At 38.5% G+C, this 19,915-nt stretch overlaps 2 long non-coding RNA genes across 2 annotated transcripts; one reads left to right on the top strand and one right to left on the bottom strand.

The window, feature by feature from the left end:
* Positions 1 to 1,882: 1,882 nt before the first annotated feature.
* Positions 1,883 to 2,983, bottom strand: LOC110385070 (uncharacterized). The gene is made up of 2 exons (XR_002430419.3): positions 2,546 to 2,983; positions 1,883 to 2,080 (listed from the first exon to the last, which is right to left on the bottom strand). It is a non-coding gene; the product is annotated as an uncharacterized LOC110385070 (long non-coding RNA).
* Positions 2,984 to 9,019: 6,036 nt separating this feature from the next.
* Positions 9,020 to 18,739, top strand: LOC101742781 (uncharacterized). The gene is made up of 3 exons (XR_209731.4): positions 9,020 to 9,364; positions 16,722 to 17,001; positions 18,277 to 18,739. It is a non-coding gene; the product is annotated as an uncharacterized LOC101742781 (long non-coding RNA).
* The last annotated feature ends 1,176 nt before the right edge of the window (positions 18,740 to 19,915 follow it).

Genomic DNA, 19,915 nt, shown 5'->3' with positions numbered 1-19,915 from the left:
ATTCGTAATGACATGTTTAGGGCGACGTTGACTGTTTACCATTCGGTCCACAGGATCGGGTATGTAACCGTTACTAATAACGAGGTATTTGTATGGAGTCGAAAAGCTTACATCCCCGTGATACTAGATGGCGCTGCTTAGCTTCCGCAATAATAATTAAGGCCGCATGAATCTATACAAAGTGAATGATTTTTGTTCCTTTCTTCGAACTCACAATTTAGCGCTACGTTCATCTATATATTAATACATGAAGCAAAAACTTTGTATCCCTTTTTTTCGAAAATTGCGCGGACGGAGGAGTATGAAAATTTCCACACTTATAGAGAATATAGAGAAGAAGTGCACAATGCTAATTTTTTTTTTTAATAATGCATAAAATATACATTAAATCTATAAAGAAATCATTACACACACTACATACCATGTATTTGACGCACACACGCATGCATACTATTTATTGTCAAACTTTTGTTCTTGACGTCTGTTGTCAAATTGAGAATAGATTAAATATTGTTTGTCTTTGTTAATATATTTTATAGTGTAGTCTTGGCGAAATTTGTGATTATAGAAGTATAAAATACAATCATAATAGTGTACAAACTTACACTACTTACACACGACTACTGCGGGACCTCTAGTAGAATACAAAAGTGTAAAAAACAGAATATGTCAAAAAGTGGCGTTTATTCCCTTCTTCCAACTGGTGGTTCAATTGTAAATAAGTTTACACTACGGGTTCAAGCTGTCTGCATGCGAAGACGAAAAAATTAGTTTCACCATCAGGCCTGTTCTGAAGAGTAGGATGGCCGTTTTACTTATATCAGTCAGAGTCAGATAAGATTTTTCTATCTAAAGTAAAAAAAAAACTCATGACATTTGAGTTTTTCTTTTCATTTTTGTACCATGATTATCGGTCAGCATTTGCATGTTACATTGTTGATTCAACCGGTTAATTAAACATTAGCCACACAAAAAGGATTGAAGCGACCAAGTGAACCGGTAACCTTCTCGAAAAAATATACATACCGTGATTTGTTTTATTTATGATTTTGCATCAGCATCTTTAAACTTTAAATGAAAACGGATAAGGAGATCTCTTTTTGCAACAACTATTTTGATTACGTTAATTTATTGTCGTCTATGACATAATTAAGATGGACGACAGTAAATTTTTGCACCACGAAAACTGTGAAATACCTATTCGAATGGTCGGAAATGATATAATGACAAAAAGCAATCACGAGGCTCACTCGTAAAATTAATTTTAATTATTCCGAGGATACGCGAGAATTGTACAAAATACTGTTTGCTGCAAATTGGAATAAAGTTTGCGACCAGTAACTTTGAAATATTTTAATACATTATGATGATAAGTGAACAAAATATTGAAATGAAGTTGATTAATTTGAGACTTAACTCAATTGGGATGAAATTAAATGAGACGAGGTGAGATAGGACGAAATAAAGTCTCAGTATCCAGTCAGTATGCCTACATACCGGCTGAGATTCCTCATATCCTTGTGAAGCTGGAAAAGCCTTCGAGCCACCAGAAACCCCTACGCAGGGAAGAGCAAGATGGCCGTTATGTAATAGAATTTTGAGATTTTGACCTCGTTCACGATGTAAATTCTATTAGCTCCAGTCACCACAAAATAGTAATAGTTCAATGAGCAATAAGACGCTTCCCTTTAAGCCATTGCGAAATAAAAAAATAAAACTAAAATGAAATTGTACGGAACCAAAAAAACTAATGAAACAATCTCGTGTCGATGACCGGACACAGACATCTGATTTGCACAAAATTTAGCTGAGGCGCTATATCGGAGTGTTGGATATAGCAACGATTAATCTTGATACTGGTGAAATCAAATCGACACGGAAATGCATAGATTATAATGTATTGCATATTTAAATTACTTTTCTCTAGTTTTCAACAAATAGATTTATGATTTTCGGAACGACAAATTTGGGATGTTGTGATGATTTCACTTGCCGACGCAGAAAGGATGTTCCTATAGATTGTTGGGACTTCCTTTTCCTTATTCCTTCCTCAATCCCCTCTTCACGCCACCTGTTGATACTACAAGAAAAACTACGCGTGTGAAAATGGCGCGAAGAAGTGTGTCAAAAAAACTACAACATGGTGCCGGTGTAAATACAATAAAATCAGCACATATCACTCTCGCCAGTGAGAAAATAGAATAGTGCATCAACGAGCTACAGAGTGAGTCCTAAAACTTATCCTTTTCCCAGTTCCAATCATATTTAAATTCAAAACATAGATGTTTGTTGGGCTGTAGGAAAGGTTGTTGTATTTGTGAGCTCAATGACCAGGTTTTTTAAAACGAACGGCTATTTTAGACCGGCAGTTGGTTCAGACATGGAAAACCGGTAGATACCGGTAAAAAACGATTTTTATTAGCTGATAAATAAATATTATAGGGGAAAACTATTCAGCAGTGCACGCTTTGTGTTCTGTTACGTGCGAAATGCGACTTTATATCATTGTTAACATTGAGTTTAAAGTAAATTAGCTACATTGTACCCTTGAACGCAGTTGTAAAGACCTCGGGAACGTGATAACGTAGTACACGGACACAAAGAACTTAATTTCTTCGTAGTTTTGTACGAAATTATATTGAAAAGAAGCGGCTTTGGTATTGCTTGTTGGTTTCAATCAGTTGCCTCCAATCGATGGTGTTAAAGAACCGCTGCTTATGGTAACGCACTGCAATCTGGAAGTGACATCTCCTGCCTACTGTCAATATAACTGTCAACTTTATTTTTCTATTTGACACAAAAAAGTGCTTGAAAATTACATAGTGCACTATAGTAGGTCTTAATTTACCTAATTGTTGGACTTAGAGTATGATAATAATAATATATACTAATATTATAAATCGGAAAGTGAGTTTGTTTGTTCGTTAAGTTTTCACTTGTTTATATCATGAAAGTGTGCACGCACGTTGTCAAGGGTCCAGAAAAGGACATACCTATAATGAAGAAAAAAAAGCAGTGATTCAGAGGGTATTGATATTTTTGTACACTAACACGAGAAAAACCGCTTATAAAAGCTAGTATTTTATTTAGTACAAATTATCAGTTAATCCAAAACATTTGTAAGGTATGAATAGTATATACTATATACTATTCATACCTATATTATATATACCTTACTTAAGCTATATAGTATATAGCTTAAGAATTTTGCAACAGCTATTAACAAATCGGTGCAAACCATCATGATATATGTGTTTTCGAAATAGCAGCGAGAGAGCACGATGCGTCGAAGAGTTGGAGGTGCTGAGTTTTTTTTCGTTCCTAGATGCTGGTAGCCTAAAGGACTATTCCAGCTATGACCAAACGGGTAGATGAGCTCATATGCTCAATCTGAGAGTATTTGTTAACACTAGTCTTAGCGCAGTGCTTCGTAGAATCTACCATCGTATCCAAATTGCGACTGAGATGCGGCGAGAAAGTGAGTGGACTTTGTCTATGGGTTGGTTCGCTCGTGTGGTGTCAAGAACCTGCTTCAGGCGACGCCTTCCCACGCGCTAGTCCGCGCATATAGCCGTGCACATATATTCACTGTTTCTAAAGCAATGCAGTTATTAGGAATGCAATAATGTACTCAATAATGCAGAACATTAATGTAAACGCATTATATAAAGACACGTGGACACGTTAACCAAGGCTGATCGCGTTCGACATTCGTCTCACCTCGACAACGTGCTATTTAGAATCGATTGAAATAATAATGTTGCATTTTTCAATTACACGATGGAAAGAGCGAGTTTATTTATTGATATTTTAGTCCTTTAGTTTTTTTATTGCTTAGATGGGTGGACGAGCTCACAGCCCACCTGGTGTTAAGTGGTTATTGGAGCCCATAGACATCTATAACGTAAATGCCGCCACCCACCTTGAGATATGAGTTCTAAGGTCTCAGTATAGTTTCAGCGGCTATCCCACTCTTCAAACCGAAACGCATGACTGGTTCGCGGCAGAAATACCCGCGCGGACTCACAAGAGGTCCTACCACCAGTAGTTTTAGCTACCGGCCCAAACGCTGTCAACAAAAGAGGTGAAATTCTCACTTTTTATCTATATATTAATACGTGAAGCAACAACTTTATACCCCTTTTACAATAAAATACAATACTTTTAATACTTTTAAGCCTGCGAAAAATTTAAATTAGTAAAATAAAATTTACTGGTGGTAGGACCTCTTGTGAATCCGCGCGGGTGGGTACCACCACCCTGCCTATTTCTGCCGTGAAGCAGTAATGCGTTTCGGTTCGAAGGGTCGGGCAGCCGTTGTAACTATACTTGAGACCTTAGAACTTATATCTCAAGATGGGTGGCGCATTTTCCACCCATCTAAGCAAAAAAAAAACAATTCGCCCAGCTTCGTTCCTCCAAAAAATCGTAAACACTGTAAACAGAACTTTTGTCACGAAATTGTTTTTCCGAATTCGAAATTCCCCAAATGCGTAATTTATTTTTGAATTTTCGAAATAAACGGAAATACGTCGCAATAACACAGTATGAGAGTACCGCTCCCCGCGTAAATAATAATTATTAATCTACAACGGTTTTGAATTAGAAGTAGACCAGTTTGTTACCATGCGAGAAACAGCGTCGTATTCCTCAAGACTTGGGTCATGTGACTGAATGACGTAATGGAACGTAGGTACATTAGCATTTTTCTGTTGTTGAGGTAGTCTTGCGAAAATAAAACTTGCGAGTTGGGTAGAGTGTTTTATTTAAAGCTGATAAGAAAATGCAATCGATGTCTCCACGTTTTACCACACCAATAATTTTAGGTTATATTGACGAAATTAGTTTGGACTACGTAAACATGTGAGGTCTTGTATATTACACTGTCACTAACTACTCTAGTCATTAAATATATTAAATTTCCTAACTCAGCATACTTCAATCAGTTAACAACTGCTCAATTCATATCATACCCTATGCCGATGCTAGCGCCATTCTGGAGGATTTTTGAACTGTTATTTAGTGCTGAAAGTGGGACACTTTTTCAAGTTTCTCCCATATGAGACGGTTCTCCTTGCCTCTACCCTCCATACAGTTAATGTCCCAGGCAAGTGTCAATTTGACATTGACAACTGAACATTGAATGTCTAACACCGCACGGCCTAAGCAGATTCGAGGGAGTCCCGAAACCGTGTTCAGGTTCGGTCTTAGTGCGACTTTTGGGACGAAAGGAAAGAAAAGTTTTTTTTTTAATTAACTTGATGTCTTTTGGTAGTTTTATTCATACAGAACATTACTGTATACCTACATAGAAAAGCGAATATAACCGCGGCTTTACCTTTTACTCACCTACCTTCTTTTACGTTATAATATTGTTTAAAAATACTTTATAAGTGTACATTTATCAAATTAACAATATCTCTTATTAGGTAATTTGTAATGATTTTTTTGGCGTTTGAAGTTATCAAGTTAAATCTAATGATGGAGAAAAAGAGAAATGTTTTAAACTTGTTTGTGTTACACAATGACATATGTTCGCTCATTTCTTCAAACATGTTGTAACATTATGCAGTTATTGGAATTTCTGTGTAGAATTGTGGTACCGGAATCAAAGAGCAATGGGTAATGGGAGTACTTCATTGCACTAAGATACAGCTTTGTATTTCGTGATAATCATCGCAAAACAAGCTTAGGATCCGCTAGTAAAACACGGAATAAAACTAAAAACCGTTCTAAAGTAGCACTTCTTGTCTCTTGATAAAAAACCTGATGTTTTCACATCGAGCGATGCGACTATGCTGGAATCTTTTTTATTACTTAGATGTGTGGACGAGCTCACAGCCCACCTGGTGTTAAGTGGTTACTGGAGCCCATAGACATCCACAACGTAAATGCGCCACCCACCTTTGAGATATAAGTTCTAAGGTCTCAAGTATAGTTACAACGGCTGCCCCACCGTTCAAACCGAAACGCATTACTGCTTCACGGCAGAAATAGGCAGGGTGGTGGTACCCACCCGCGCGGACTCACAAGAGGTCCTACCACCAGTAATTACGCAAATTATAATTTTGCGGGTTTCATTTTTATTACACGATGTTATTCCTTCACCGTGGAAATCAATCGTGAACATTTGTTGAGTTTGTTGAGTTCCGAATCACGGAATCACGTAACAACCTACGCACCTAGTTATTTAAGCTAAGCTATCAGATTTGAATTCCTTCCACAAAGAACGAATAATGTAGTTTTAAACAAATTTCGTAATAACACATTTAATAATAACATATTTCAAATGTACCTACTAGACGTTTTTCGCCAAACTCATATTTCATAGTTGGTGACTGCATTTACGACTACCATAAGTCAATTTTTATTTATTTTTTTATTGCTTAGATGGGTGGACGAGCTCACAGCCCACCTGATATTAAGTGGTTACTGGAGCCCATAGACATCCGCAATGTAAATGCGCCACCCACCTTGAGATACAAGTTCTAAGGTCTCAAGTATAGTAAATTATACAATTATAAAAAAATCCAATGGGATACGTGACAACGAACAAAACAGAAGTATGTAGGTAGAAAAAAATAAATAGGTAGGTAACCTCAGTGTTATAAACATTGTAAGTAGATACAGCATAAGGTCAACGCCAGACGACGAGCATGCAGCCGAAACGTGTAACCCACAAAACTGGTCCGATACGTTTTCTATCGGAAAAATCCGTGTTTATTACGTATTTATGAGCATACGTGATTTTGTACACATCTCGATACTATACAGACGATCGAAACGTTGTAAGACGCATTTAATAGTTACTAGTGGTCCCCTGGTAGTCGATATTCGACTATCATCATCATCATCATCATCATCAACAGCCCACTGCTGGACATAGGCCTCTCCCAATCCACACCACTGAGCCTGGTCTGCGGCTCTCCTCATCCACTTCTTGCCGGCCACCGTGCGGAGGTCATCGCACCACCTAGCCAAGGGGCGTTCCACGTTACGTCTTCCGCCTACAATACAATATAATACAATATTCGACTATAGTTAATTAAAATTATAAGTTTGTACACTATTATGATTCTATTGTCAAATACTATTATTATATTTCTATACTCACAGATTTCGCCAAGACTACACTTTAGGTAAATATTAATAAAAACAAATAATATTTAATCTATTCTCAATTTGACCACAAACTATGAGCAATAAGAAAAGTTTGACAACAAACAAATAGAATGCATGCATACGTGTGTGTGTCAAATATATGGTAGTGTGTGTAATGTTTCTTTTTATTGATTTAATGTATTTATTACGCATAATTAAAAAAAAATTAACATTCTGCACTCCTTCTCTATACCTAAGTGTGGGAAATTTCATACTCCTCCGTCCGCGCAATATTCGTAAAAAGGGGTGCAAAGTTTTTGAGGTTTCCTACTTCAGTGACTTTAGGTAAATATTAATACAGACAAAATATTTAATGTATTCTCAATTTGACCACAGACTATATATATATAACAAACAAATCGTATGCATACGTGTGTGTGTGTCAAATACACGGTAGTGTGTGTAATGTTTCTTTTTATTGATTTAATGTATTTATCACACATAATTTAAAAAAAAATACATATGTGCAATTCACACGTGGTAGAAGTGAAACCTTCCAAAATTAAAATACAATTATCCTAAACGTCTTAAGTATATGTAAAATTTTGTCATTAGTAAATAATTGTAAGGTAGCGCCCTCTGTGAATTGATATTTTGATTTCACGTATAATCCTAAATTAAAATTCACTACAAGAGCTTTCATACACACGTTAGTATTAAAAAATCTCACAGATGGCGCTGTATTAAATAGTATGTATATTTCTGTCTCACTGTTTGCTGGCTTCATCCTACACATTTTTGTATTTGTGTCTCTTACTTGTCGTTTTTTCCGTTGCATCCGGTTTGAAATCACAACGATTCTAAAGAAGTTTTCACTTCAAAAATTAACATTCTGCACTCCTTCTCTTTATTCTCTATAAGTGTGGGAAATATCATACTCCTCCGTCAGCGCAATTTTCGCGGGGGGTACAAAGTTTTGGCTTCACGTGTTAATATATAGATTAGTGTCAACTTCCAACTGTCAATCGGCTGAGTTGATATATAAACTCCTTTGTTAAGTCTTTGTGCGAGTTAAGAATGCGGATGTAATTGCCTGCCTTGAACTAAATATGTTGTTTAATTGAAAACCAGGCGACACGTCATTCTTTTGAGGCTCACATAAACCGTGGAGTTATAACGGAGACCTCTTTGAAGCATTCCAACATTTTCGGGTGGTAATGATAAAGCACAGCGTGGGTAGGCCTCCAACGAGGTGGATCGACCACCCGCTAAAGGTCGCGGGTTTCCGGTTGATGCAGGACCGATTATCTTGGCAGAATTGGGGGAGGCCTATGTCCAGTAGTGAACGGAAGTGGGCTTATAAAAATATATATTTCAAAGACCAGTGACCTCCTTCAAAGAACTGCAGACACTTATTGATCTTTATTGTACTTTCTCCATACTTTGTGTCTTAGTTTTAAATGTTTTTATGTGAGTTACCTCAGAACTTTTTGCTGTCCCATTTAAAATTTATCAACATCTGCCTTGTAATATTTGAGTCGTCATAATTAATACATATTCGACTTCGACTGAATTTATGGCAATCTCATTTGATTTTGTTGAAGTCGGTTGTCTTTCGTTATTAAAATATTTTCGTAGCTGCATTTTTTTTATTCCTTAGATGGGTAGACGCGCTCACCGCCCACCTGGTGTTAAGTGGTTACTGAAGCCCACAGACATCCACAACGCAAACGCGCCACCCACTTTGAGACATAAGTTCTAAGGTCTTAGTATAGTTACAACGGCTGCCCCACCCTTCAAACCGAAACGCATTACTGTTTCACGGCAGAAATAGGCAGGGTGGTGGTACCTACCCGCGCGGACTCACAAGAGGAGCACCTCTTTCACCATAAAGATATCTCATATACTGGTGGTTGCTACTCAATATATAAAAAATATATTGCAGACTGTATTAAGACAATGCACTTCGTTAGATGACTTAAATCAAAATAAACAGAATACTGAATTCGAAAAATTGTATTCTTTATATTATTATTCCTTTACAACGTTCGGGCTTTTAAATTTCAAAGTCCTGGCATAACCGGTGTCCGTAGCTTACATATAAACGTGTATTAACAAACTCGCGACAGTTGGAATTTGTTCGCTGAACTGTTCACCGACAGACACATCACGGAGTCTAGTTTTCGAAATACAACGATAAACCGCAGGTGTCAATGACAAAATCGAAGAGAAAATACGCGATCACCGACAAATTCTTGCCAAGGTTAGCTAATTGATTTTATTTTACAGAAATAACCTCTTTAAGACGTGTATGATTTGAGTCGTCTATTAACAAAGGTGGCAATCTGTGCATTTGGACAAAAAAATGTTATTGATATGTCAATACAGATTTATTTGAATATAATCGTCTCTTTCAAAGAATACGTTTCAAAACCTGCATTAAATAATGGTTAATACTTAACCTGTTATTTATCTAAGATGTCGTTCAGAAGAGTTTTGTGACTGCCAATGGAATACAAAGTCAATAATTCGTTTTTCTGATTTACCAATAATTGTCCAAAAGTCACATTGCCGGCTTTGATAATAGTCGACTCATTTGTCGAAAATTCTCTTGCGCTCGCTAGATAATAAGGTCGTGCACGAATTTATGCATGTGGCAACACTTTCTCAAAACAAGAACCACGAGTGATAATTATTTATTCCTTTGAATTAATTGTGAATTAATATACATTAATTAGAGATAAATATTTTCTGTTTTCTTTCTTTTTTGTTGTACTAAAGAGAACAAATAAAAATTAAGACATCACAGGTCGTAGTCTCAGTATAATTTAATATGACGGCTGTCTGTACTTTAAAAAGTCTGTTTTTTTTTAATTTTAATCGTCAATAAATATTTTTCATTATGTTTATATTTAGATTATTGTGCCTATTTATCGTTCCATATTTTTTTAAGAGAATACATAACCCGGTTTAATTTATGTTAATTCTTGTTGTAATGTGAATTCCTTTTCGACGTTGCTTAAATTAATTCTAGATGTAAAAGGTTGCAGTAAAGATACAATGTATAATTATTTGCCATTGAGAGATTATTTGACACATTCTTTTTTCCTAATTTGTTTTTTTGTGAAACAGCGACATCTCTTGATCAATGTCATAACTAAAACCAATCGAATCTTTTTCAATATTCAACACAATATTGTATTCGATACTTTCGTTTTTTTGGCAGTGCAATATTGTGGTACAGTCATGTCGAAAAATTAGTGCAGTCTGCGCTTTAGATTGGTGATGAAAGAACCATGTGCTTTACTCGTCTTACAGCAACTAGTGAGCTTCCAGTATGGGTGAGGTACGACCACCCTGCTTATTTCTGACTTGAAGCCGTAATACTTTCCCTTTGAAATGTAGGATATTATCCCATCAAACGATAAACAGGCGACGTCGCCCTAAACACGTCAATTCCGTCCCTCTCGATTCTTTCTCGGTGTTTATAGACATTCCAAGCACCGGTCAGGTCAACGTTCTCGTCGAACCCGTCGAATGCGACAAAGGGCTTGGCGTGTGACTTAACCTACAGCCCACTGAGTTTCTCGCCGGATTTTCTTAGTGGGTCGCGTTTCCGAACCAAAGATACATAGATTCCGCGAAATACTGCTTTTACTAGCACAGATGTTAGTCTCTTAGGCTGTTATTATTATCCCGTTACTCGTCTACAAGTTTGGTGAATGTAGCATAATCCCTCGAGGTTATTAGTTATAGTCGTATTAGCTATAGTCATATTAGCTATAGTCATATTAGCTATAGTCATATCAGCTATAGTCATATTAGCAATAGTCATATCAGCTATAGTCATATTATTAGCTATAGTCATATATCATCCTATGCAATGGGACCTTAGACCTCATGTCTTAAGGTGGGTGGCGGCGTTCTCGTTGTTATAGACACCAGGTCAGCCGTGAGCTCGAGTACCGGTATCTGTAATAAAAAAGATATAGCTTTGGTTATATTTTGCTGTAGATATTACTAGATCAGTTAATTCTACCACTACTACTCCAAACAGTGAAGTACGAACAGTAGCGGTATTACCGGCACCACGCCCGTGTTATCTACTTTATTTAGTGATCAATATATTCACTAACGTATTCATATTAAATCCACTCGCCACACTGGCTTACTTTCTCCATCGTTCCCTCACTGCTGAGGATCGCGACCACATGTGACTTTCCTCCACAGTGCTCGGTCATGCGTGGCACGGACCGCATGGTATATATTACCACTGCTTTGTGCTTAAGTTATTGTATTGCATACTCAACCTCGGAAAGCAGTATATAGGGACCCAACAGATGGCCATCCCATCTTTTTACGGTGCATAGATTGTCTCCGTCCCGATATAAGTCACAACAGTAGGTTCTCCATCTCTCCAGAACATGATCCATTTCTGTCAAGATGTTACCTTTACTATCTTAGATAACCCAGTTCGTCGGTTTGACGACACCTGACGACAGCTGTCGACACTTTCAGGAAGGCTTATAGGAAGTTATAAAATAATTATCTTATTATTTTTGGCGGCCGTCTGGTGTAGTGGTAAGTGACATGGTCACTACACAAGGGGGTCGCGGGTTCGAATCCCGCCAAGCGAAGATATTTGTATGATAAATATAAAATGTCTTTTCCAGGGTTATGGATGTATATCAAATATGTATGTGTATAATAAAAAATCTTATATTTATTTCCGTTATCTGGTACCTGTAACACAAGTTTTTTACGAACTTATCACGGGACCAGTTAACGTGGCGTGATTGTTAGTAAATATTTATTATTATTATTATTATTATTTATTATCTTATAGACTCTTTACTCTATCAACTCTGACAGTGTCTTTTATGTCATTATCATCGTCATGGCCTAAATTGTACCAAATAAAGTTGAATTAGCAGTGCACCTATCATGTCCACCTAAAGGTTATCTGAAATACATTGATTAAGACGATAATACAGCTCGCTATATTACACATATTACATATAAATTATGTAACATCATTTTGCATGAACTTATATTTTTTACTTTTCAGCGATTTATAATACGTTTTATAGGGTTCTATTTTTAGGGTTTTTTTTTTGCTTAGATCGGTGGACGAGCTCACAGACCACCTGATGGTGAGTGGTTACCGTCGCCCATGGACTTCAGCAATGCCAGAAGCAGAGCCAAGCCGCTGGGCAGAACCAAACACATCTTTCTGCAGTAATTTTTGAGGCATCACTTAGGAAACTGAAACTCTTTTCTATTGTGGCGGTAGTTGACGAACAAAACAATAGATCGATATTTGACAAATGTCTGAATCTCGCTTACGAAATTTTCAAAATAAGCTTATAAAATATACAAGTTCCGAACAACAACATTCAGACCGTCGACCTACCAAGCAATTTCACCAGCTCGGTGGAAGATCTTCCCTTTCTCGTTAACCTTCCAAATTATCGAGTCAATTTACCGTCAATTTTTAGATTTGCCGCCAAAAATATTTTATTAATTTTAATATTATAATAAAAATAAATCAAAATCATGTTCAAAGTTTCTGTTACATACTAACATACGTATGAAGCTAATAAAAGCGTCTTAAAAAGATAGGACTCTCTTTTCTTTCTTTTTTGTAACTTTCCTCCTGAGGACAACAGAAATAGTTATCATGAATTAACTAGAGATATTTTATTTGCACTGAACCGATACTTGTTTAATATTCATCGAATAATCACTCGCTGCTGGCGTGCCGGCAATATACCTACCTAACTGTTTACAAAATGCCATTAATGTTAGAAAACCCGCTTATGTTCACGTTTTGCGATTGTTTGTTTTCCTTACGCCAATATGACGTCTTAGTTTATACGATTGATCAAGCTATGCTGTCACGACGATATCGTATTTATCTATATATTAATACGTGAAGCAAAAACTTTGTATCCCTTTTCACGAAAATTGCGCGGACGGAGGACACTTTAGGGAATATAGAGAAGAAGTGCACAATGCTAATAATTTTTTTAAATAATGCATAAAAGATACATTAAATCAATAAAGAAAACATTACACACACTACATACCATGTGTTTGACGCACACACGCATGCATACTATTTATTGTCAAATTTTTGTTCTTGACGTCTGTTGTCAAATTGAGATTAAATATTGTTTGTCATTGCTAATATTTTTTATAGTGTAGCCTTGGTGAAATTTGTGATTATAGATGTATAAAATACAATCATAATAGTGTACAAACTTACAATTCCAATTAATTATAGTCGAATTTCGACTACTGCGGGACCTCTAGTTTGAAATAATTCTCTATTTCTGGAAAATTCTGGAAACGAATTTACAGAAATTTATTTTGTTGAGATTTCGATCTCATACTTCAAGGCAGGTGGTATCAAAAACAAAATATCACAAATGTTATCTTGTTTACCGATATTTAATTGCTCTTTTTTATTTTTTTTATTGCTTATTTGGTTGGACGAGCTCACAGCCCACCTGGTGTTAAGTGGTTACTGGAGCCCATAGACATCCACAACGTAAATGTGCCACCCACCTTGAGATATAAGTTCTAAGGTCTGAAATATAGTTACAATGGCTGCCCCACCCTTCTAACCGAAACGCATTACTGCTTCACGGCAGAAATAGGCAGGGTGGTGGTACCCATCCGCGCGGAATCACAAGAGGTCCTACCAGCAGTAAACAAGAATGCTTACATGAATTCCATTCACTTCTTAACCTACACGGTATCATGTGGGATATATGTGACGTCATCTTGATGAGCTATGAATGGCCTGTGTGCTTGCGAGCTTAACACTTCGAGAAGGCGGCACGACATGAAAACCCTCTTGTCGTGGGCGACGGGAATAACATACCCGATCCTGTAGACCGAATGGTAAGCAGTCGACGTCGCCTTAAGCACGTCATTACGGATCCTCCCGATCCATTAAGAGTTTTTTTAGGCACCACAAGCACCGGTCACCGTCCTCATCGAACCCGTCGCTTGCGACGAAGGGTCGGCGAGTGAATTAACCCATAGATACAGCCCACTGAGTTTCTCGCCGGGTCTTCTCAGTGGGTCGCGTTTCGGATCCGGTGGTAGATTCTTCGAAGCACTGCTCTTGCTAGGGCCAGTGTTAGCAACTCTCCCGGTTTGAGTCCCGTAAGCTCACCTACACGTTAGGGATTAACATAGGTAGGATAAAAAAGCGAGTTTTGTAACGTTCTCGATAGCGTAAAAGTTAACTCAAATTTGTATGGAGTTGGAACGTTTGCCAACGTTTGCCGCTAGGGGCGCTGTTCCAACTGCATCCTTTGAGTTAACTTTTACGCTATCGAGAACGTTAAAAAAATTGCACTAAGTACGGGGATAGGTTGGACGCGAGACACCACGTCACTTTGTCTTCCGCGTTCCTTAGTTTTGTCTCATCTTCAAACTCGGAAGAGGGTTTATATGAACATCGGATAGTTCGACTCTAATAATCCCAGTTTACCAGCACACAAGCGTCGGCGAGAGCCCGGCGATTACAAATTTAATAATAAAAGACGATTAAATAATTTCTGTTGTAAACGCACAGATGACATTTCGACGTCCTTAATTTTAATATCCAGAATGATCAAGGATTTCCTCTGTGCAGTCTTTAGTTTTAAATGTTAACAATATTTTAATTAGGATGATACAAACGCAACTTCATATTGCGTCATCTAGTTAATCCAGTTATGGGCTTACGGATACATTTAACAAACGTATTGGTGTTACGTAAGAAACTCGCAAGGTCATTTTGTATGATTTTTTTAAATATTCATGCTATTCATTACTACTGCGAAGGAAACCTGCAATTCCGTTTGAAACATAAAATAGAATTTGATGTTGCCTCCAGCAAAGGCATCTCTAGCCCATGTAGCGCCCGTGTGCAATCATTACTCCAGCGCCCTCTAGTAAGCGAGCGGTCAAAACGGAATAGGTATTTTTTTACGATTGAAGTATTACTGGTGGCCCGGAGGCCCTTCCAGTTTCACCAGGACAGGTGGCTGAGCAAGCCAGGAGCGGTGGGATCAGCTAACAGCTACCGGAGCGCCTCCGAAGAAGACCTAACAACTCAAGAGTAACTGCTTAGCAAATGAATGAATGAACTTTCGAATGGTAATCGCGACCCGCTGAGAAGATCCGGCGAGAAACTCAGCGGGCTCATGCATGGGCTAGGTTGCACGTCGAACTCTTTGCCGAGTTCGACGAGTACGGTTACCGGGATCCCTAAGCCTGCTCCTAGTGTTAGAGCTGAAGGTATCTAATGCAAGAGTTATTGGATCTGATGGATCCGTAAGGGCGACAACGGTGACTTGCTCCTGCGTGTAACTGAATAGGTACAATTGTAACAGGTTCATTAAAAGTTAACCCACAGACACAGCCCACTAAGTTTCTCACCGGATCTGCTTAGTGGGTTGCGATTTCGACTTTAATTATAGCTATCTCGGGCTAGCAAATTCTCTCAAGTTGAGCCCGTGAACTCACCTATACGTCCGCGCGTAGCTGGAATAACTCCTAGGCTATTAGCGAATAGATAGGGAAAATAATGATAATCGAAAGTTCCGAAGCTGGCGTCCCCTAACACCATTGTACCCACACCCTGCACCATAGACGAAGCCCCCTCTGGTCTCCGGCTCCGATGACATTCAACTTAGAAAATGGCGGCGTAAACTGACGAATGAATTAAATATTGATAAAATTTTCACGAGTTTCAATCTTGCGATGTAAAGGTCGGCTGCAACATTGAATATTCAAATGGAATAACGAACAAGGGACTGTTTTTGACACGTGCCGAATGTTTGTGAGCTTAAATCAGTTGATTGTCCGAGAATCGTGTCCGAAATGTCATACAGATCTACAGATTCTTAATTGTTTTTACTGTAACTTTCTTACTGGTGGTAGGACCTCTTGTGAGTCCGCGCGGGCGTGAAGCAGTAATGCGTTTCGGTTTGAAGGGTGGGGCAGCCGCTGTAACTATACTTGAGATCTTAGAACTTATATCTCAAGGTGGGTGGCGCATTTACGTTGTGAATGTCTATGGGCTCCAGTAACTACTTAACACCAGGTGGGCTGTGAGCTCGTCCGCCCATCTAAGCAATAAAAAAAAACTGTAACAGACAGTTCCTTTAGCATTAAGTATTTTCATTGTATTATATTATTAATCGACGTTACGAGCGTCACAGTTCTCGTGGTTATCGAACGACTAAGACTTAATTGATTTAAAATGTCGAAATAAAATATATTTAACTTTATCTGCGACTCGCAAAAACTGATGAAAATTCTATTATTGTTTTTATTTATTTTTATTTATTGCTTAGATGGGTTTGCGAACCCTGGGATATCAAGAACGTAAATGCTCCTATAATTTATTTATAGAGAGTAGAGAGAGGGACAGAGAGAGAGAATATGCATTGTACATCCAAATAAAAAAAATGCAAAACATTAAGTATCAAAAAGTATAATGAGCGGCATTTTCGCTAAGAGCGATCTATTCTAGACAATTGGTGGTATTATAAAATCCCGATTAATAATAATAATAAAAACGAATAGAAATTAATTTTCGTATGTTTTTATTTCAGACTCGCCAAAAACCTGTGCACCAGGAAGGGTAGTCGCCGCGCCAATACTGGGAACCGCCTAGAACACGCGGTACTCACCCACATCCAACACGTGCCCTAGACGCCAGGTCCCTGAACTCCCCTCACCCCCATCGTCCATCCGCCTTCCACCGGTGTCAGCTTAACACGAGTGAAAGAGATAAAATTGAATGCTAGCAGCCATGGCTCGTGGAGATGAATGCAAGACCGCCAACAAGGCCAATTACGCTTGCAAGTCTTTTGATGTGGCCGCTCCTATGAAGTAAGTTTATCCGAGAGAAAAAAAACACCCCGTATTTTATTTCAAATTAAGTTTACGGCTTAACATCTCATTTCCCGATCACCGTCCTCGTCGAGTTCGTCGCTCGCGACGAAGGGCTCGACGACCGAATTAACCCTCAGACACAGCCCACTGAGTTTCTCGCCGGATCTTCTTAGTGGGTCGCGTTTCCGATCCGGTGGTAGATTCTGCGAAGCACTGCTCTTGCTAGGGCCAGTGTTAGCAACACTCCGGTTTGAACCCCGTGAGCACACCTACATGTTAGGGTGAAGCTGAAATAGCCTCTCAAGGCTATCAGCATAGGTAGAAAAAAAACTCATTTTTTAGTTTAGATTATGTCAGCCATTCACGAAAACCGAAGAAAATACTACACCCTGTATATATTTTGTTAATCATTTTATGAGAAATGTGGAGAAGTTATAAAATGTTTTAGGAGAATTATGCAGGAAAGGAAATAACACAGTACTAATGGTAGGGCTAAGCGTGATTATGGATACCACCATCATCCTGACTGTTGCATATTTAATATTTTCATAAAATTTTTTATTGCTTAGTTGGGTGGACGAGCTCACAGCCCACCTGGTGTTAAGTGGTTACTGGAGCCCATAGACATCTGCAACGTAAATGGGGTGGCACATTTACGTTGTGGATGTTGTAGATGTATAATGCGTTTCGGTTTGAAGGGTGGGGAAGCCGTTGTAACTATTAAAACTGAGACCTTACAACTCTTGTCTCGAGGTGGGTGGCGCCATTTACGTTTTCTCAATAATTAGGAATCTGTAGCAGCCACATAAGTTACAATAAGATAATGATGTATTTTAGTTTCAAGGTAGTGAGATTAAACTAATTGAATGTCAATCCTAAAAATAGTTTGTATGATAGGCTGGTAATATAAGCAATAGCTCGAACCTTGTACAGTTGGTATATAAATTCGACCTTGTCGCATGGAATGATGTGAGAATATAAAATTAACAAATAATTCGATGTGTTTGTTAGACCATAAATATCTGTGCCCTCGAATGATACATAAATAGATGATATTTACTATTCTCTTCCACTCAATAAACGTATTTTTATTTCTAAAGCACCTTTTTAATAAAATTACAATGCATTCGATTAACTTGCAAACCAGTCGTGTATTTGTGTTGAAAAATGGCGCGTAAAATAACAAGGTTGATTTAAAAATTTCAGCGCAATCATGATCGATGGCTACGCGTGTTTTGAGGATATTTTGAAAATGTTCTTTCGAATTTTCAGGAAGCCAGCTTCACCAACTTATCAGGTGGTCAAGCAGCAGGAACAGAAGAAAGACTACGGTTCCTGGGGGCCAGTTTTCAAGGACAAGAAGACTTTCACTGACATGCACTTATGCTGAACATGACATCGAGCCGGTGTTCATCATCATTGCTTTATCATTATCAATCGTGACGTCACTATATTATAATTTCTTTATTCCATGTCATTGTCAAATCAAAAATCGCCTTTTGAATGTTTCGGTAACACGCTTTGCTTCTTTTTTTTTAGTTTTCGTTAAAATTCTTATAATAAGTTCTGTGTCGCCAGATGAATTTTATTTTGTGTTAAAAGTTTGCGTGTGCTCCAAATTGTTTTTTTATAAATAAAAAAAGTGACGTTTAGATTATGTTTCCAGTGGTGTAGGTATTCTTTTGCATACTAACCTTATCGTGTATTCATATTAACATTAAAATTCATCCCCATCTCTGAGATTTTTTGTTGAACTACCCTACTTACGAATGATGATGGAAAATTGGTTTAATTCTGTCTCTGTCGGTATCATCAATTATAAATTTGGATGTTTATTGGCTCTTGTCGTTGTTTAAGAGGTGTTTAATTTATTGAAATCGGCCATCAGAGTCTCTCTCGGAGCGTGGTGCAAGAGAGACGATCAAAACTTGTGTCTGAAGTGGAGAACTCTCTGGGGCGAGTCTCCGAATGGGGTGAATTGAACTTGGTTCAATTCAACCCGATAAAGACACAAGTTTGCGCGTTCACTGCGAAGAAGGACCCCTTTGTCATGGCGCCGCAATTCCAAGGAGTATCCCTGCAACCTTCCGAGAGTATCGGGATACTTGGGGTCGACATTTCGAGCGATGTCCAGTTTCGGAGTCATTTGGAAGGCAAAGCCAAGTTGGCGTCCAAAATGCTGGGAGTCCTCAACAGAGCGAAGCGGTACTTCACGCCTGGACAAAGACTTTTGCTTTATAAAGCACAAGTCCGGCCTCGCATGGAGTACTGCTCCCATCTCTGGGCTGGGGCTCCCAAATACCAGCTTCTTCCATTTGACTCCATACAGAGGAGGGCCGTTCGGATTGTCGATAATCCCATTCTCTCGGATCGTTTGGAGCCTCTGGGTCTGCGGAGGGACTTCGGTTCCCTCTGTATTTTGTACCGTATGTTCCATGGGGAGTGCTCTGAGGAATTGTTCGAGATGATACCAGCATCTCGTTTTTACCATCGCACCGCCCGCCACCGGAGTAGAGTTCATCCATACTACCTGGAGCCACTGCGGTCATCCACAGTGCGTTTCCAGAGATCTTTTTTGCCACGTACCATCCGGCTATGGAATGAGCTCCCCTCCACGGTGTTTCCCGAGCGCTATGACATGTCCTTCTTCAAACGAGGCTTGTGGAGAGTATTAAGCGGTAGGCAGCGGCTTGGCTCTGCCCCTGGCATTGCTGAAGTCCATGGGCGACGGTAACCACTCACCATCAGGTGGGCCGTATGCCCGTCTGCCTACAAAGGCAATAAAAAAAAAAAAAAAAAAAAAATGAAAAAAAAAAACAGTGTTGAAAATTTTTCTTATTGTTTCTCATTTATGCCCGTGACTCGCTTTAGCTGAAGCCTAGTTTAGAATGAAGTCGTCGTGCCCTAAAGG

Source organism: Bombyx mori, chromosome 23, assembly GCF_030269925.1.
Source record: "Bombyx mori chromosome 23, ASM3026992v2".
In the NCBI taxonomy this organism is placed as follows: domain Eukaryota; kingdom Metazoa; phylum Arthropoda; class Insecta; order Lepidoptera; family Bombycidae; genus Bombyx; species Bombyx mori.
This window is presented reverse-complemented; position numbering and strand designations above follow the sequence as displayed.